Source organism: Hordeum vulgare, chromosome 4H (assembly GCF_904849725.1).
Source record: "Hordeum vulgare subsp. vulgare chromosome 4H, MorexV3_pseudomolecules_assembly, whole genome shotgun sequence".
NCBI lineage: Eukaryota > Viridiplantae > Streptophyta > Magnoliopsida > Poales > Poaceae > Hordeum > Hordeum vulgare.
In genome coordinates, this window is record NC_058521.1 from 320291816 (window position 1) to 320310697 (window position 18882).

The following is an 18882-nucleotide window of genomic DNA, read 5'->3' on the forward strand; positions in this document are numbered from 1 at the left end:
CTAGCCATTGGCTGTACATGTCCAGGTTGGCCACGGGGTTGGAAAATGAAATATGGGACTCAAACCTCACATTTGAAGGCTAGATTTGGCTAGGTTCTAGCGCTTTGGGATTGGGAGGAGGTGGAGCAAGAAGGTAAGGTTTTTGTGGGGTCGCTGCAAATTTGGCAAGGGGGAAACCCTAATGGAGTGAGAGTGGTCTCTCCATGGATGGTTTTAATATAGGGAATGGACAATGGTGGGATGGATGACTTCCGTCTGATCGCGATCCCACGGCCACGGGCGGAGGGGCAGGCTCGATGGGCTAGTTGGGCTGTGTAGAAGGCCTTGGGCTGAGAGAAGAGAGAGATGTGTGTCCCGTGACAGGTTTTAGAAATACGGGAATGTCCGAGAATTAAACCGGCTACTAGTGTTGTTATAGTTATTTGTTGGGCTATCAAATGACCTCCAAATGTGATGAAATTTGGGAGGCGCTCTACCTACTCTATAATAAGACTGTACGCCAACTTTAGACCCATTCCAAAAATGTTTTCTACATACTTTTAAAAACAAAAATTTAGAGATGTCGTAGGCGCATGCGTGTGTGGTTGGGATCGATATGGTAACGACAAGAATGGAGAGAACAGGCAACTAACAACGGATGCAAGTTCTGGAAAAAATGGCAACAATGGAGTGCTGATGCAATGCGGATGATGCGCATGATGCGATGATGAATGTGAAACCAAATAGATCACACGGTGGCAATGGAAGAAAAAGAGAATCATCTGGAGCATCGGTCTCAGGCTATTACAGCCCTCCACCATATCATCCGCAATACCACCATAGACTTCCACAACCTAACCCATTTTGATCCACATTGCATTTGTGGTTGCTTGAGTTGTAATTTGAGTCTGCTAAGTTGTTTCGGCTACTTAGGGACAATTACTTCCTATTCAACCACGGGACACTAGTATCGGTCCATCATCTACATCGACCACCAATGTTCGACATCAACGACGCCCATCGATCCTTTGAGACCAACTTCAACCGGAAGCAAGGTCGGCTTACCCCCGTCTCTGTGAAGGGTCAAATGTGACATAGGTATCCATTTCGTCATAAACTTCTTATTCCTTGGCATTACCCTTGATATCACCACCATCTTTGTGAATACCTTCAGACCTACTTAGACTAGCTATCTGAATATTGTCGGGCTTCATGAAAACTTCTGCACCATAGTGATACGATATCATATTGTCGCATCATTTGAAATGTTTTATAGTGCAATTGCTTGCTCACGTTCATATCTTGTGATACTTGTCTTTGATGCTCAATAAGAACAGTGGAAAGGAAGAAAATATCAAAAGAAAAAACTTCTAAGCAAGAAAGAATGATCATAAGCTTATAAGCAAAAGAGAGTTGAGCATGAAAAGAGATTCTTGTGGATGAGGACACATAGAATAGGAAACGTTTTGCTTACATCAATAGGATTGGTGCCAAGTGGTGAATCATGCCTAAACATGTAATCAAGCTAGCATATCTCCTTGTGTTTGTGCAACATGGTCTTAGTCTTCATTGGGCAATTTCGTATTGATCATCCCTATAGTTGCACAAGCCCCATCATCCCATTGCAAGTGTTTCTTTATTGTGTTCCTCAATATTTGTGATCACTTACTTTGCATTTTGAGTCCATTGGACTTATTTCAACATTTACAATATCTTGTATTTCATTTTGCTTGATTTTTCTGCCATTAAACCCACCGAGCTCCACTATAAGCCACTTGTGTAGGTTGTGCAAACTCGACAAGGTTTTTCACCAAGTGCACTATTTCCTTGCATACATTGTGGTCTTTTGAGATCCATCTACAACTTATAAAATAGGTAACTTCGGTATGTTCATTCCATCTCATTATCACTCCTTCTCAAGTGCTTCTATGGACAGGGATGGCACATCTCCTTCGGTCTAAAACAAAAATGCTAAGTTCGATGTCATTAAGAAAACCATCGACACCGAAGAGGTTCAAATCAACATTGGCAAGAGGTCTTCCTCATCTTCGAGAAGATTCTCTAGTGAACACGCTTCTGAACTACCACCTCCGGTAAGATCATATCGGCATCTACACCATCAATGACAATAAGATAGATAACGGCGCCAACATCAAAGCGTTCAACAATGCACAAGCATGAAGGTCATGAGCTCGACACCAACCACCGCTCCATGACTTCACCACCTAGCTGGGCATCTTTGCCAAGCGACTTCAAGGCATCTTCACCTTTGGAATTGTGGCATCTTCATCAACAAGCACCTCAAGTTTACTCTCAGGACCCCGATCCTAAGCCCTACGAATCTAGAATGTAACACGTCATATCCCTTTGCAGCCTCACGCACGGTAATCCCCACAGCTTCCACCTTACCTTGGTCGGGACCGTTTGCGCCTTTTGGCTCACGTATATGATTATGTCGCTAGCAATCATATGTCAGAGAATCCCGGGTTGACATGAGTAGTTATAGACCCAAGAGGCACAACCATACATGAACAAGCATGCATAACCCAGCAATGCATGCGTCGGTCATCAGCGTGTGTAGACGAGTCGTAGCAAGCTACATGGACTCCATTACATCGTATGACATTTCCCTGCAGGGACATACAAAACATCAAACAAGGATACATGTCGGTCAATCAATATGTTCGAAGCAGTAGCAAGCTACCAGGGATGAGTGGAAGCACAAAGAGGCATTTTCCTGTAGAGCACGCTACCATAGGCACACAACTAGGTGTCGAATCCCACACATACTAATCCATTTCAAACATACATGCAATATGCACGATATGTGTAGATATAACATGGCATCACAACATAACTCTACAACACAACATTTATTTCGAAGCCTCCAAATAGCCAACATAGTATAACATTACAAGCAGGGGGGTCGCACGACCCAACATTCCGAGCATACAAACGACAAGCGGAAGTTACATGTCTAGGTACGAACATCTACTAAAAACGGCTGGAAGAGCCTAAAATCCTACAACAACCCTACCAAAGCAGCCAGACAACTATGTGGGTTCCCAAGCTAATATGTCGTTGTCAACATCAAGAGGAAAACTTAAAGTGAAAAACATCAATTTGTGCAAAAATGTAAATAAGCAACGGTGAGTACGAAAATACTCAGCAAGAATTACATCAGAGCTAACTACTCATGCATCATGTATCAATGAACACGATTGTGGGGTTTGCTGCAGAAATGCCAGCTTGACCTTCAGATAACCTAAACTACGGCAAAGTATTATCCCTCTCTCGTCTCCCTACAAGAGAGCGCACACGAGTCCATCTATCTAGTCACCAAACAATACACCAATATGGATCCTTTTCCGTCTTCCTATGAGGAGGCCATCCATACCACTGACACTTATCTTGTGCATTTTAAAGTATCCATTAAAGTTATCTATGAACCATGCAAGTATCCAAGTAGTCCATATCCGAGGACATGGATATTAAAATATATATTTAGCTTGCAGGGGTGTACTTCATCACACATGCTCCCGCCACTTATCGCCATGTGCACATCAAACAGGCAATTCGGTTACCTTCAAGCGGAAGCCTAGTGAGGGATTCGGCCACAGATGTTAACTTACAACATCTCACATCCAAGGTAGTCGCATATATGAGTTTGAACCCACAATGGAAGTCGAGCCGTGTTTTTCAATATGGCCTCAAATGATGTGAGCAGGGCCCCAAGCCACTCCTGATTGGGTCGTTCATCCACTTCAATGGTCGTGCCACAACCTTTGAACGTTTCGAACTACTACGACTCCTGGACCAAGAATATGGAAGTTAATAGGCCGAGAGGGGTCGAGTTACCAGAGCCTAATGCATGGTAGTAGCTAGTCTTGGAACACCAACACAAGATCTCAAGTCCTAAGTGATGCGACAATGAGACAACCCACCATGTACTTCTACATGGCCTCTCATCACTACCTTTACCAAACAGGTTCACACGCTTAACTCTCATTGGTAGAACATGTTCATTCCAACTCATCACCGAGATGAACCAAACCAACCCAACTATAAGCATAGCAAGAATAACAGGGTAATGGCACAACATGGATCAAGCATCTACCAAGTATACTAGGTTGCTTCGTTCGGCTATTTACTTTGACAATGACAGGTCATGCAGTGGAATGGTTTCATTTACTGTAGCACAAGTAACATTTGAAATGTGTTTTTGATAACCCACAAGTATAGGGGATCGTTTCTATCCCATTTTGATGAATAAGAGTGTCGAACCCAACGAGGAGCTAAAGGTAGAACAAATATTCCCGCAGGTTCTATCGACCACCAATACAAGTCTACGCACACTTAACATTTTCTTTACCTAAAACAAGAATAAAACTAGAAGTATGTCGCAAGAATAAAATTAGACATAATTTGCAAGATAACAAATATAGTAGTGTAGTAGCAAGCTTTTTGTAACACAAGATAAGGATTTGTCCCTAGGAAATTGACTACATTACTAGAACGATAGCAAGTTTTTATTTGGGAGAGGCCACTGCTAGCATGTCATCCCTTACTTGGAATTCTATGCACTTATGATTGGAACAATTAGAAAGCATCCGCAACTACTAACGTTCATTGAGGCAAAACCCAACCATAGCATTAAGATATATATTGGTTCCCCTTCAATCATGTATGCATCAATTTCTATGTTAGCAAGAAGTATTCTGTCACTCTTGCCCTCCAATGCATAGTCCTATCAACATACAACTAACCTTATGGTGTGATCCACACGCACGCTCATATGATGGGAACTAAAGCACAACAACATATCCACAAGCAAATTAAGCCAATCATAGAAATTTCACCAATTAGCCCATAGGAAAAACGGATCTACTCAAACATCATAGGATAGCCACATATCACTGCGAAATAGTATGTAGTGTTGAGCACCATGTTTAAGTAGGGAGTTACAGCGGGAAAATAGGAGTTACACCGCTGTATATAGGGGGATAGAGAGTTGGTGTTGACGGAGGAAAGATTCTTCAAGTAGATCGCCATCACGCTCCTTGCCCCGGCAGCACTCCAGCGCCACCGAGAGAGAGCGGGAGAGAGCCCCCCTCCTTCTTATTCCTTGGCCTCCACCTATATGGTAGGAGAGTTCCACCTCTAGTCGATGCACTCCATGGCAGGGGAGGTGCACGAGCCCCTCCGAGATTGGATCTCCCTCTCTGTTCTCTTCTCTTTCGCGTTCCTTTTTTCTCGCCCTTCACCGTTTCTTAAATTCCTACATATCCGTAACTCTGATCGGGCTGAAATTTTTACATGATTATTTTCCATAAATTATCTTTCTTGATCCCAAAGTAGAGCCGCAACCGACTTACGGGGTAGCCACTAACCACCATCGTGTGCCAGGGGGTATGTGTCATGCCCTCGTATCTAGTGGAGGTCGTGGGCCTCCGTTGAAGTTGATTCCACTCCCAAAAATCTCATGTATTCCAAAATAGTTCTCCGTGCATTTTTATCTCGTCTGGACTTTGTTTGATATGGATATTCTGCAAAACAAACACATGCAACAAAGGGGAACTCGCACTGGCACTGGATAAGTAAGTTAGTCTCGATATAAATATAAAATGTTGCCAAAAGTATATGAAACTTGTAGAACATTGGCATGAGACAATCAAAAATGATAGATACAACGGAGATGTATCAGCATCCCCAAGCTTAATTCCTGCTTGTCCTCGAGTAGGTAAATGATAAAAAGATATTTTTTTATGTGGAATGCTACCTAACATAGTCTTGAACAAATGTCTAATCATGGCATGAATATTAAGATACAAGTGATTCAAGGAAATAGTCTATCATTTGACAAAAATACATCCATACTCAGGTTTACTAGCAAACAATCATGGCCTTTCAAAATAACAATTATTGAAGAATGCTATCCCTAGAAAATCATATAGCATGTCATGCTTGGTCTTCCTAGCATAAGGTATAAATCATGAGCAACCCAGTGTCAAATCAAGCAATTAGATCATACTTTTTTAACGCGCTCCGGATTTTTATAACTCACTCAATACATGAGCGTGAACCATGGATATATCATAAAGGTGGAATAGAATATGGTGGTAGGTTTCAAAGGGGTGAAAGTGCAGAAGAAAGTCTCGCATCAACTCGGCGTATCAACGGGCTATGGAGATGCCCATCAATAGATATCAATGTGAGGAGTAGGGATTGACATGCAACGGACGCACTAAGAGATATAAGTGTAGGAAAGATCAATATGAAAACTAAGTGGGTGTGCATCAAACTCTATAATAAAAATTCCCACTTGTATATGGAAGCGACAACATAGGAGAGTCTCCGTATGAAAAACACGGTGCTACTTTGAAGCACAAGTGTGGAATTAGCATGCCCCTTCTCTCTTTTATCTTTTTTTATTTTTCTTTCTCTTTTTCTTTCTCTTTTTCTTTTTTCTTTCTCTTTTTTATTTCATTTTTATTTTATTTTTCTATTTTTATTTTTTTATTTTTGTTTGGAGTCTCATCCTGACTTGTGGGGTAATCATAGTCTTCATCATCACACTTCTATTTACTTACAACTCGATACCTAGAAAAAAGTATGACTCTCTATGAATGCCTCTGGAAGTGTACCAGGATGTGCAATGATCTAGCATAGCACGGACATCAAAAACTAAACAAGCCATGGAAATATCGTGCTAGCTATCTTATGATCATGCAAAGCAATATGACAATAAATGATCAAGTCATCAAAACAGAAGCGGTGGAAGTTGCATGGCAATATATCTAGGAATGGTTGTGGAAATGTCATAATAGGTAGGTATGGTGGTTGTTTTGATGAAGATATAATGACTCTTATGTGCACCAGAGTGTATCATGTCACGGAGTTTGGATGCATCGGTGGAAGTTGCCCCGATCCTCGAGGTGAGAATGGGCAATGCACGGTACCGAAGAGGCTAGCAAATATGTGGAGGTGAGAGTGCGTATATCCATGGATTCACATTAGTCATAAAGAACTCACATACTTATTGCAAGATTTTATTAGCTCTCTCTAATAAGGTTGGGAGGAGTTAACCATCAAATGACTCCAATTATAACACCACAGAGGATTTCCATCAAGGATAAATTACGCTCCAACTTCATCGAAAAACCAGAGACTATTCGTCCATGCTTTGGGAAACACAAACCTTAACATCAATATTCTTGCTAATACACAATAATCTACTAGTTTTCCCACATATTACTATCTTAATATTGCAAAACTATTGCAGGGAATCAAACATATCATACTTAGTGATCTACAAGTTTTATGTAGGATTTTGTGACTGGCCATGTAAATGACCAATTCCTTTTGACTATCTAAATAGATATAAGTGAGGAAAGAGAGTTTAATTCTTTCTACAATAGACCATGCTCTGATAAAGATAAGTGAAGCAAAAGAGCATTCTTCAAATAATTGTTTTCTATGTGAGGAGAAACAGGCAATCCAAACTTTAAATGATATAAGTGAAGCACATGAAGCATTCCATACAGCCATACTCAAAATATATAAGTGAAGTGCATTGAGCATTCTATAAATCAACCATGGACTATCTCATACCAGCATCATGCATAAAATAAAAGTGAAAACTAAACACAAAAGATGCTCCAAAACTTATGGGCATCCCCAAGCTTAGACGGTTGAGTCTATGTGGATATTTATTTGGGGTGCCTTGGAATCCCCAAGCTTGAACTCTTGCATGTCCTCCTTCTCCTCATATTGAGACCTCCTGGATCTTCGAACACTTCATCCACACAAAACTTAACAGAAAAATTGTGAGATCCATTAGTATAATAAGGCAAATTACTACCTTAAGTACTGTTGCAAACACATTCATATTTTGTTTTTGCATTATAGCTACTTTAATATAAATTCTCCATGGCTTATACCACGGATACAATCGATAGTTTCATCAAAACGAGAAAAACAATGCATCAAAAACAGAATGTGGCAAAAACAGGACACTCTGTAGTAATATGAACATTGAGACAAAAATTAGGACGAAATAAAAAAATTGCGTAGCATTACTGTGTAAATGTTTCAGAGACTTTTGACGTTCTGCGTCAAAATGTAAATTCATGCACTAGAGTCAAAGTTTCTCTTTTTTGCACCGCACATACCAATAAGCAATGTAATCATCCTAAAGCCAAATCTTGGCACATTAATTTTATAATACAATGGATTTGTACAATGGGAAAATTATTTTTGTTGAAATGTTTCTGTAATCGAGATTCACAAAGTTTCCATGGGCATGAACAAAGGTCAACGACGTCCCCCATTTCAACAGTGTTCGTCTTTCTCACTTTCACTTTCCTTTTTGAAATGTTTTAGGTTCCCTCTATTTTTTTGTTTCTATACTTTATAAAAGCATGCAAAATAAATAAATGACTCTTTAAAACTTCTGGCTTGTCTCCCTGGCAGCGCTTTTTTTAAAGCCATTAAGCTAGGCATAAAGTGCTCAAGTAATGGATCCACCCGGATCCCAATTCATATCAAAGCCAATTTTAATTAAAAATGATATGTAATTTAGTAGTGAGCACAAAACAACATATTTCATGCAATGATGAAGTCTAACACTCTTCGTATGCATCGACATGTCATAAAAGAACAATTCATGTACATCAAGTAAAGGCCAATACATAGCATAAGTTGTTCCTTGCAATTTTATCGTGTTGGAAACATAAAGAGGTGGAGATGTAGTCCCTCTCTCATAATAATTGCAAGTAGGAGCAGAAAGCACATGCATATTATATCCATCAAAATCATCATGTGTAATAGTAAACGCAACCCATCAATATAATCCTTAATTAGAGCAAACTTCTTCGAAATAGTGTAGTTGGGAGAATTCAAAAAGATAATAGGACTATCTTGTGTTGGTGAAATAGAAACAACTTCATTCTAAACATAAGGAACTATAGAAAGTTCATATTCACAAGCATAATTCATATTGGCATCTTGGCCACAAGCATATTAAGCATCAATTTCATCAAAAAAGGATATTTCAAACGAATCAACGGGATCATAACAGTTATCATAGCATTCATCCTTCAGTAAGCACGAAATTCATAACAATTTCAAACTTCTTGAAGACCGAATAGGGCATAAGATTTACCAAGCACCACCATCAACCAACATCCGAACAAGCGGTGACCCATTAATATGACCTCTAAGGTACAATTGTTTCAAGTGTGTCACCGATTCTTTTAGTTTCTCGAAGATAGCATTTTTAGGGCCAAAGTCCAGCTAAGTTATTTCCCCTTCCTCATCTATAGCATGAATTTCAGGGGGTAAGTAATATACCATATTGATATCCATAACTTCATGCACCGATGTAGATCCATAATCCAGAATATCATTTCCATCCTCAAGCATGTCCACCGACTCTGAAATATCTCCAAGTGAAGAAGTAGTAAAAGGTGAAGTGGACGATGTAATAGAGGTTGCATCGTCCTCCATTGGTGGTGTAGGTGTTGCCGTGATCGATGTAGAATATGTTGCATCTTGCATTTTTTTAGGCCTCCAAACTTGTTTTGTAGGTATCATGGGTCGAGTGTCCTTGAATAATTTATCTCTTTGTTTCTCGGCCTCCTGCTCTCCCATCTCTTGATTCCTCAACCTTTGTAATTTCCACTTTTGCGTCTTTGTTAGCCCTGGAGGACACCACTTTGGCTGAGTGTATTTAGGGTCTTGTGGCTTATCTTGGCTAGTGCTTGCTTCAAGGTCATTAGCTGAGTGCTTTGGCGTGATAGCAAGTATCAGCCCAGTCGGGTTGCTATGCACAGTCGGCTGTTGTATGGTGAATGTCTTGTTACCCAAGATGACTGAGTCGGCATTGGCTTTTTCCTTACCTTTTCCTGACTCAACTCTTGTAGCACTTGGCGACTTAACACACCATTCTTTTTTATTTTCCTGATGTATGAAATCTTTACTCGGGCGCACCTTTTTGCTCGGATAGAGTCCACTTGGACGCATCCTCTCATTCAGATAGTGTGTACCCGGGTGCAACTTTACACTCGGATATTTTCCATTCGGTCGCATGTTCTCGCCAGCCGACTGATAAGCACCGATGTTCAGTCGGCATTTATATGAGTAGTTAGGTCGATTCCAAATAGACTGTCACTGCCTATCTAGAAATGATTCCATTCGTCTAGTCGGCTCTATATAGAGACTGGACATATCAATTGATGGTGACCTTGGTCGCTTCAAGTTTGTTGATCGGTTAGAGCCTGAACCGATCGATTGATTGTCACACTGGGACAACAACATGTCAAAAGTTTGCTTGATCCGCTTACGAGTATCTTGTCTTTGTTCATCTTCCATTAGCCAACTTCTGGACTCTTGGGCTTAACAAACTTTACATGAGTGTTCTCTTGTACTTGTGGTTCCCCCGAGTGTAGGATTCTTGATAGTGATCTTAATGACCTCCTTGCCACCAGGCTGTTTGTCAAGCACAACTTGTCTCCCCAAGACTTGGTCGCCCTCCTTGCTTTTCATGGGCTCACCTATGAGAACATTAGACTTATTAGCATATTCGAATACCTCCGGTCGAATAAGCAGTTTCTTCACCTCCATATCCATGGTATTAATAGGAAAACGTTGCATATCAACTTGCATCTCAGAAAAAGTTCAATTTTCCATCATTAATGGCCGATTGTATCTGTAGTCGAAAAACATTGCAATCATTAGTAGCATGAAAAAAGAGTTATGATAGTTGCAATAAGCACGTCGTTTCAGTTCTCCCAACGGCGGTGAAGTATGAGAAATTCTGATAATCTTAGATTGTAGCAAAGCATCAAATATTTTATCACACTTTGCAATGTTAAAGTTAAACTTCATGTCTTCATCACGATTCTTATGAACCGGTTTCACATCATTGCAAGTAAATGGTTTGGCCTTTGATGGCCAAAACAATTCAATAGCATAGATATTACACTCATCGTTCGAGTGATCACTACCATATTCAACCATATTTATCTTTGGACGATTAGTTTTATATCTATGCACTTCTTTGAGATCTTTACTTTGACTTTCCTGAGCCAAAGCTCTTTGCAAGACTTGGTTGATACTTAAAAATTCATAGCCTTATAGATTTTCTCTTATGTGAGTTTTCAAACCATTAAGCACAAGATCTGCCAAGTCTCTCTCGGTTATCACCAAACTATAACATCGGTTTTTTGTATCTCTAAATCTCTTGACGTAACCGGAGACCGATTCATCATGCTTCTGCTTAATCGATGTAAGATGTGATAACTTAAGTTCATTGTTGCCGCTATAAAAATTATCATGAAATTTTTGTTCTAGCTGGGACCACACACGAACAAAACCATGTGGTAAAGAAGAAAATCATGAAAATGCAGTACCAGTTAAGGACAAAGGAAACAAACTGACTTTCAATTCATTTAGTGAACTTGCTTCACCTAACCGGGCTAAGTATTGACTAACATGCTCCCATGTGGTTTTGTGCCCTCTCCATTAAACTCAACAAAATCCAGAATTTTATATCCTCGAGGGCATTGTATTGCATTGAAGTACTCGGGATACGGTTTTTGATAAATCCGATTCCTAGGTAATTCAACACCAAAGTTTTCCCAAAGCATCTTAGCCATCTCCTCTCTGGAATTAGCTAGAGCATTGTCCGTAGTGGACGATGAAGTTTGCTGCAGTGGAATAGGAGGAATAAGATTACTAGCGGTAGGTAGGAACTGTGGTATATATGTCGAACCATAATTAGGCAATGGTCTAGCAACGTTTGCACCTACAGGTAATGCTTGGTTCGGTGTTGCCACCGAACTTGGTATGCTTGTGATAGGACTAATGGGTGCAGCCACAATTTGGTTTGTTTGAGAAGGATAATAATTCATCGGTATGGTAGGTGTCGATGCAATAGGTAAAGACGTATTATGGCTTTCTGAACCACTCGGTATACTAACATTATGAGTAGATGATTGATGCATATTTTTCTAAGCATTAGTATTTTCCAAGAAAGATTGATAGACCAGATTGTTACCATCGGCAATACGACTCTCAATCTCAGCCCATTGCACAGGAGAAAAGCTAATACTCACACGGGGTTTAACCTGCTCGGCTTGAAGAGGAGGGAACTTGATTTCTCCAATCGGAGTGATATTGCCTTGGCGATCCTTCTTGAAGTTTGCAAGGAACTCCTGCAATTGCTTCTCTTCGCGCGCCTTCTTGTACTCCTCATAAGCTTGACAATGATCGGCCGATAGTTCATCAAGCTTGGGCCTAATGATGTTATCGGTGTTTACCTCAGATGGGTTGGGAAGATCAGACATGATGGTTGATCTTTGGTCCCAGCGGAGTCGCCAAAAAGTGTGTTCACACAAGAACACGTCAATTGTACCCTCGACGCCGGGAGTGATGCACCGCAGCTCACGTCGAAGGATATCCGACCGACAGCGCGATATGCAAGACAGTCGGCGGATGCTTCTGAAAACCAGAAACCCCACACACCCGGGAGACACCCCGTCAGGGAGTGCGGAGGCTATGGGCTGCCCTAGGTCGATTCGCTCACCCCTATATACTCGGGATTCGCGGCTCTCAAACTCGAGGAACAGCGAAGAACGAGAGATAAAGACGGAGAGATAAAACGTAGATGAAAAAGTAGTATATTGATGTTTCAGTTGTGTGTTGTTTCAATCGGCCATCACCTCCAATATATATAAGAGGCGGTTGGACTTCCCATACAAGCAAAGGATTCATCTAGGCTTTCCCTACAAGAAAATTACACCAAATCACGCCCTAGAGTCCCAATTCTAGTCTAACTCAGATTCAACCCGAATTTGGCCCAAACTCCTATCTTGCTCCTTGCGCGAGCCACAAAATATGCATATGACTTTTGAGTAAGGCAACTTATATACCAAAATTAATCGGATCGATGATACGAACAATTATTATGTTGATCACTTTTCTAAATAAGGTCATCTTGAATACTCCACGAGGTCATCTTCAACTACCAGTCAGATTTGGCCACACGGCAGACTGCACTGTTCGAATTTCGTATTGTTTTTGCGGACTGCATACCATCTAAGATGATGATGACTCCAAAAGAAAAGTTAACCTCCTTGATGATATGCACAACTTTCATGTTAACCACTTTTCGATATAAATACATATGGACTACCTTTTTGACAAACTTTCAGTTTTCGATTGGATATTGGCCAACGTCACTCAGATTCAAACCTTTCAATAGGATATTAGGATTCTTCACTCTGATCGCATGATCATATCTCTTCATCCTAATAATAGGATTTCACCTAGACAACAAGCTTTATATGTGTGCGACGTCTTTTCACTCGGCCAGCAATCTTCACTCGGTCGGCAATCTTCACTCGATCGACAATCTTTACTCGACTGGCAATCTTCACTCGACCGACAATCTTCACTCGACGTCTTTTCACTTGGCCGGCAATCTTCACTCGGCCGCCAGTCTACACTCGGCCGGCAATCTTTACTCGACCGGCAATCTTCACTCGACATGTTTTCACTCGGCCGGCAATCTTCACTCGATCAGCAATCTTCAATCAACGTCTTTTCACTCGGCCGACAAACTTCACTCGGTCGGCAATCTTCCCTCAGATTCAAACTTTTCACTCGGATTCCCATCTGAAACCTCAGCCTGATCTTGTTTTCTCCCTCCACGTCGCACATGAACTCGGATTGAGACAAAATATACATCAAAATCGATCGGCTCGATGAGAAAAAGACAATGCATGTAGAAAAATTGCTCATCCGAGGTAATCTTGGAGGTGTAATTAGCTGAACATCACTCGAGAAGTAAAATTCTGGCATTTGAATACCCTTTCGTTCCTTAAGATGAGATTGGACAATGATGGCCTGGACATCAAAATTGTTCCATTCGGCATTGTAAAACCTTTTCATTTTTTAACACCTTTTTATTTGGGACTATCTTGATTGTATTTCGCACCGTGCCAAAATCAAGTGTCAACAACATGTATTCAATCTTGTGGAGCGGATACTTGTTCTTTATTGTGACTTCATTGAGAGAATGGTAATCAACACAGAGTCTGATTGTTCCATCCTTCTTTGACACAAATATAACAGGCGATCCCCAAGGATAGGCGCTAGGACGAATGAATCCTTTTTTGAGCTGCTCAGGCAGTTGCTTCTTCAGTTCAGCCAACTCTTCGGATCCCATTATATAGGGCTTCTTATAGATGGGTCCTGCTTCGGGTATTAGCTCAATAATGAACTCAATGTCACGATCAGGTGGCATTCCGCATAGTTCGTCAGAAAAGACATCTCGATATTCACATACCACTGGTACTTGATCCATCTCAACTCCCAAAAAGCAATTAACCCGGGGGGCTTGATTGGAGGTAGGGTTCGGAACACACGTGACCTCAACTCATTGGCTATTGGTCATTGTAACAATCCTGTTGGCACATTCCAACAAGCCTTGTTGCTTGGTTAACCAACCCATGCCAAGGATCACGTCCAAGCCTTGTGACTTATGGAAGATGAGATCTGCTAAGAAGTCTACCCCATTGATGTTGATCCCAACTCCTCTACACCCTATCTTGGTCCTCATTACTGCATCCGGGGTTTGTACCATCGTGTGACTACCCAAAGGCGTGGGCTCAATGCCACTATCTAGCGCAAACTTTTGGGTAACAAATTATGTTAAGCACCACAATCAAATAGAACTATTGATGGGGTTGAGTTGACAAGGAATGTACCCAGTATGACATCCGGGTCCTCCTGGGCTTCCTCTGCGGAGACGTGACTCACACGGCCTTTGCCATTGTTGGGTAGGTTGCGAGGATCTTGGTTCCTGGGTGGCGCTCCACATCCATGTCCCTGGTTTGGTGCATTAGGGCGCGGTGTTTCTAGCTTCTTATTGGGGCAATGCCTCGAGATGTGTCAAGGCTGACCACACCCAAAGCATCTGACATGTCCGAAGTTGTTGGTCTTGCCATCATTGTTGTTGTTGGAAGGGTTGTATGCCAGCCTGGGGTTGGCATACGGCTGAGGCTGGTAGCTCGAACGAGGTGCGGAAGTCCTGGATTGTTGAGGCTGATTGTTTGGCTTTGTTGGGGCTGATTGCGAGGGGCGAGTCTTCTGGTTGCTGGAGCCACCGATGTTGATCATCTTGCGTTTGTGTCTTCCATGGCAGGAATCTCATCCTCAAGCATGAGGGCCTTGTTCACCAGCTCGAAACAGGTTCGTCAGTCACAGATAAAATGTTGATACTATAGTGATTGCTGAAGCCCTTCCATGAACCGTTCTATCTTGGCTACCTTAGTGCTCACATCATCAGGTGCATACCTTGATAAGAGCTTGAACTTCTACAGGTACTCCTTGACAGAGCCACTTCCTTGCTTCAACGCTCGAAACTCCCGCTTCTTGATGGACATAATCCCAGAAGGGATATGGGCAGTATGAAATCCTTGCTTGAAATCATCCCACTTGATTGCACGCTCGCCTTGCATGAATTTGAATCCATACCACCAAGCTCTGGTTGTACCTCCGAGGAAGTGAGAGGCATAGAGATCCTTCTCATGTCCCTCATTGCAGTTGACAAATGCAAGGAGGTCCTCAATGGTGTGGATTCAGTCATCAGCATCCAAAGGTTCAGCTCTGCCGGTAAAGATCGGGGGAGAAGACCTTGTGAACTCTGATAGAGTAAAACGAATGTTGTCGTTCCAGCCATGTTGTTGCTTGTTCACGGGAACCTGAGCCATCTGCTGGATAGCAGCAGTGTTGGCTTGGCAATCCTCCTAAAGATCTTGGAGAAACTGAGCCATAGTTAGGTTCTCCATGTTGGGTAACGTAGCATAAATTCAAAAAAATCCTACGCTTATTCAGAACTTCCTATGGAGAGACCAGCAACAAGAGAGGGGTGAGTGCATCTTCATACCTTTGAAGATCGCTAAGCGGAAGAGTTACTAGAACGCGGTTGATGGAGTCATACTCGCGGCGATTCAGATCGCGGTGTGATTCCGATCTAGTGCCGAACTACGGCACCTCCGCGTTCAACACACGTGCAGCCCGGTGACGTCTCCTGCACCTTGATCCAGCAAAGAGGAGGGAGAGGTTGGGGAAGATCTCCAGCAGCACGACGGCGTGGTGTCGATGGATAGATGAGGTCTCCCGGCAGGGCTTCGCCAAGCACCGGCAGAGAGGAGAAAGAAGAGCACGGCTGCACCGAGGGAGAGGGAAAACTGTGTGCAAAACAGCCCCGAAACCTCAACTATATATAGGGGGAGAGGGAGGGGGCGCAGCCCTTAGGGTTCCCACCCCCAAGGGGTGCGGCAGCCCCAGATGGCAGAGGGGGCGGCGGCCAGGGCAGGGAGGAGGGGTGGCGCACCCCTCTGGTGGGCCTTAGGCCCACCTACGCTAGGGTTCCCCCCCCCTCTCCCCTCTTCCTGCGCCATGGGCTGAGTGGGGGCGCACCAGCCCACCTAGGGGTTGGTTCCCTTCCCCACTTGGCCCATCTAGCCTCCCGGGGTCGTTCCCTTCCCCACTTGGCCCATCTAGCCTCCCGGGGTCGTTGCCCCCCTTCGGTAGGAGTGCTTTGGGTGGTCCCAGTACGTTACCGGTGATGCCCGAAACACTTCCGGTGTCCGAAACCATCCGTCCTATATATCAATCTTTACCTCCGGACCATTCCGGAGCTCCTTGTGACATCCGGGATCTCATCCGAGACTCTGAACAACTTTCGATAACCTCGTATAACAATTCCCTATAACCCTAGCATCATCGAACCTTAAGTGTGTAGACCCTACGAGTTCGGGAGACAGGCAGACATGACCGAGACACCTCTCCGGTCAATAACCATAAGCGGGGTCTGGATACCCATGGTGGCTCCCACTTGCTCCACGATGATCTCATCGGATGAACCACGATGTCAAGGATTCAATCAATCCCTTATACAATTCCCTTTGTCTGTCGGTATAGAACTTGCCCGAGATTCGATCGTCGGTATACCTATACCTTGTTCAATCTCGTTACCGGTAAGTCTCTTTACTCGTTCCGTAGCACGTCATCATGTGACTAACTCCTTAGTCACATTGAGCTCATGATGATGTTCTACCGAGTGGGCCCAGAGATACCTCTCCGTCACACGGAGTGACAAATCCCGATCTTGATTCGTACCAACCCAACAGACACTTTCAGAGGTACCCGTAGTGCACCTTTATAGTCATCCAATTACGTTGTGACGTTTGATACACCCAAAGCACTCCTACGGTATCCGGGAGTTGCACAATCTCACGGTCGAAGGAAAAGAAACTTGACATTAGAAAAAGCTTTAGCATACGAACAATACGATCTAGTGCTATGCTTAGGATTGGGTCTTGTCCATCACATCATTCTCCCAATAATGTGATCCCGTTATCAATGACATCTAATGCACATGATCAGGAAACCATGATCATCTATTGACTAACGAGCTAGCCAACTAGAGGCTTGCTAGGGACACATTGTGATCTATTTATTCACACATGTATTATTGTTTCCTGTTAATACAATTATAGCATGAACAATAGACGATTATCATGAACAAGGAAATATGATAACCATTTTATTATTGCCTCTACGGCATCTTTCCGACAATCTCCCACTTGCACTAGAGTCAATAATCTAGTTACATTGTGATGTATCAAACACCCATAGCATTATGGTGTTGATCATGTTTTTCTCGTGGAAGAGGTTTAGTCAACGGGTCTACAATATTCAGAACCATGTGTACTTTACAAATATCTATTACTCCACTCTGGACATGGTCCTGGATGGAGTTGTAGTCGCATTTGATGTGCTTGGTCTTCCGGTGAAACCTGGGCTCCTTGGCAATGGCAATGGCCCCAGTGTTATCACAAAAGAGTGTCATTGGACCCGACGCGCTTGGAACCACTCCAAGGTCGGTGATGAGCTCCTTCATCCAAATTCCTTCATGAGCTGCTTCTGAAGCAGCTATGTACTCCGCTTCACATGTAAATGCTGCCACGACTTCTTGCTTGCTGCTGCACCAGCTCACTGCCCCACCATTCAAAACATATACGTATCCGGTATGTGACTTAGAGTCATCCAGATCTGTGTCAAAGCTAGTATCGACGTAACCCTTTACGACGAGCTCTTCGTCACCTCCATAAACGAGAAACATTTCCTTAGTCCTTTTCAGGTACTTAAGGATATTCATGACCGCTGTCCAGTGTTCCATACCGGGATCACTTTGGTACCTCCCTACCAAACTTATGGCAAGGTTTATATCAGGTCTGGTACACAGCATGGCATACATTAGAGAGCCTACGGCTGAAGCGTAGGGGATAGAACTCATCTTCTCTCTATTTGCTGCCGTGGTCGGTGACTGAGTCTTACTCAATCTCATACCTTGTAAAACTGGCAAGAACCCTTACTTTGAGTTTTACATATTGAACTTCTTCAATATCTTGTCAAGGTATGTACTTTGCGAAAGACCTATGAGGCGTCTCGATCTATCTCTATAGATCTTGATGCCTAATATGTATGCAGCTTCTCCAAGGTCCTTCATTGAAAAACTCTTGTTCAAATAGGCCTTTATGCTCTCCAACATTTCTGTATTGTTCCCCATCAATAATATGTCATCCACATATAGTATGAGGAAATCTACAGAGCTCCCACTCACTTTCTTGTACAAACAGGCTTCTCCTTACCTGTATGAACCCAAACGCTTTAATCACCTCATTAAAGTGAATGTTCCAACTCCGAGATGCTTGCACCAGCCCATAGATGGAGTGCTGGAGCTTGCACACTTTGTTAGCACCCTTAGGGTCGACAAAACCTTCTGGTTGCATCATATACAACTCTTCCTTAAGGTTCCCGTTAAGGAAC